At 33.3% G+C, this 2,630-nt stretch overlaps 1 long non-coding RNA gene across 1 annotated transcript; it reads left to right on the top strand.

Annotated features, from left to right (window-relative positions):
• The first annotated feature begins 920 nt into the window (after positions 1 to 920).
• LOC149539072 (uncharacterized) lies at positions 921 to 1,731 on the top strand. The gene is made up of 2 exons (XR_016355871.1): positions 921 to 1,119; positions 1,424 to 1,731. It is a non-coding gene; the product is annotated as an uncharacterized LOC149539072 (long non-coding RNA).
• The last annotated feature ends 899 nt before the right edge of the window (positions 1,732 to 2,630 follow it).

The following is a 2,630-nucleotide window of genomic DNA, read 5'->3' as shown; positions in this document are numbered from 1 at the left end:
TCCAAACTACATATAATCAACATCAATAATATATCAACATTAAACATTATTCTTGGTTATTGTGAAGGAAGTCATCTCCTTGTTGCCATTCGTTGTATGAAAAGTCACAATCAAAAATCTAAAAAGAGCAACATATGAACTATATATCAATAACAAAATGACATTAAACATTATTCGTGTTCCGATTATTGTAAAGGAAACCATCTCATTGTTACAACTTATTTTATAAGTCATACCTCAAAAAACCAAAAAGAACTACATGTTGTCAACATTGATAACAAGTTGACATTAAACAATATTGTTGATTATTGTGAAGGAAATTCTCTTGTTATTACTAATGTAGAAATAATCAAGCCTTGAAAATCTCCAAAAAAAAAAACTATACATTGCCAACATTTGTGCTAAATAGATATTAAACATTATCTTAATTATTGTGAAAGAAATGGTTTCCTTATTACAATTCATTTTATAAATTAGTCACACCTAATTTTTTTTAATAAAAAAAGGCATAATATCATAAGAATGAAGATCTCTATGGAGTGGTACATTTTCATTGGCAACGTTTACCATACTTGGTTTATTTCCGAAAAGTTAAAAAGAATTATTGAGAAAAAAGGGTTTTAGTAGCTGGCTAGGCACTGCCCATTTTCATATACTTCCAAAGTTGCAGCTGAGTTGTCACAAGAAAGTAGAAAGGTCCATAAAAAGTAAGTGGTGCTAACCCACTTTCCTCAAATACCTAACCCCGGAAAAAACTCTAAAAAAACAAAAAGATGCAATGCTCCTCCAAAACAGAATTATTAACTCAGTCCTCAATTTTCAACTCTGCAGATGTGACTGTGAGCAAGTTGCACAGAATAATGGAGTCAAGTCAATCACACAGCAAGCGGTAAATTCATCTTTTGGACCCAAATCCACGCGCTAATTGTCCGCGTTACAGCATCATTAAAACCCAACTCTTCTGTTTTCAAATACCATTCTGCATTACACTTCTGCCCCTCACTAACATTTTGTGTGCAGAAATCATGGATCACAGATCGTGGGCCATTTTCTTTCTTCTTTTCAATGCAGCCTTCATTAGTTTACCTTCTACACCAGGAGCCCAAAAGCTTGTTCATGGTATAACAATAGCTCAAATGTTCTGCTTCCATGGCAGAGTAGAGTGTTTTAGATAGAATGCGGGTCGACATTGGTTTTGATCTGCGTTTATTGCTGTTGTAGTTTTTGGATTTGATTGTGTAAGATTTGTTATATCAATATTTCGGATCACATTCTATGATCTTTCTCTTCTGTTATTCTCTTGAGAATGTGATCCAAAACGTTGATATAAAAAATCTTACACAATCGAATCTAAAAACTACAAACAGCATTCTTATAGATTGTAGAAATCTAATAGTTTTAATTGCATTTTCTGATCTTGCAGAGGGGCGGAATTATAATGGTGTGGCGGCACTAGGCAGGAGATCTCCATGGGTTCCACCTACTCCAAAGATTGGAGTTAACAAGCCTTATGACCATCCTGCGCCTCCTCCTTCAATAAAGATATGAATGCTTCTATTTTCTCTGGTAAAGGGGACTTCTCCACTGGCTCTCTCAATTAGGCAATGCCATTGCAGATTGTATTTTCTTGTCTTGTCTAAGTATCAAGAATTTGAGGGGTTTTGTTTTTCCCGATCTTTGTATTCAGGTTTGAGACAGGCCATCAATGCACCTTATTATTAACTCTGACAAGTTTCACTGTGTCTTTTGTTAAATCTGAGTCTCTATTTTTGTGAGCTATAAGGGCTATATGGGAGAAAAACACAATTTTATCAAAACAATCTTTGTATCTGTAACATAAGATAAACCTTGTTTGGGATTAATTAAATCGATAAGAAAGGAAGAATATATTGATGTAAATATAAGATTGTGGATTGAGGGCATTTGTATGCTGATAGAAAATGGAGGGGAAATGGGCTTAGTTCTATGAATGAAGAATGAATGTTGTTTCATGAATATTATGCATCTGAATGTTGTTGGCTTGGTCAATGTTATATATCAATTAGATGTCTCAAATATTGTATAGAACTTTTGCTTTATTTCTAGTTGAGTTTATTGATCTCAATCTTAAATTCATCCTCTATGCACACATTTGATTTGTGTAATTTCTACTTTAACTCCTTTTTAGGTATTTTGTGACCATTAGTGTTAGAAGTATGCTGTAAGATTTGCCATTATGTCACAAATAGACATGTTTACCTAAGTCAACTTTAGAAATATATATAGAAGAATAAAAACAATAGGCTAATGTGCACCAAATCAAGTGTTTCAATACTAATTGGTCTTCAAATGCTTCTAAGATTGCAGATGATGCAAAATATATGTAAATAGAGAGCTTCAAATGTAAGCATGTAGCATCAAGTTGGATATATGTGTTTTAGACAACTCACAAAGGTTGGTAGAATAGGCAAGAGTTGACCAAATGTAAATTTGGATTTTTGAAAGGGTAAGATTCAAGGGCTTCACTACAAGGTTGACTTTGTGACTGCAGAAATGATCTAGGGTGTAATGATATAACCTTCACAATAGAATAATCTAGTATTAAATTTGATGTATAGACTTAAGAATAGTGAGCCACTTCAAAAGGTAGG

The sequence above is a fragment of the Cupressus sempervirens genome, chromosome 9 (genome assembly GCF_028749045.1).
Source record: "Cupressus sempervirens isolate cs-2001-9-10 chromosome 9, ASM2874904v1, whole genome shotgun sequence".
Lineage (NCBI taxonomy): Eukaryota > Viridiplantae > Streptophyta > Pinopsida > Cupressales > Cupressaceae > Cupressus > Cupressus sempervirens.
The sequence above is the reverse complement of the archived record's forward strand: the minus strand, read 5'-3'. Positions and strand labels throughout refer to the sequence as shown.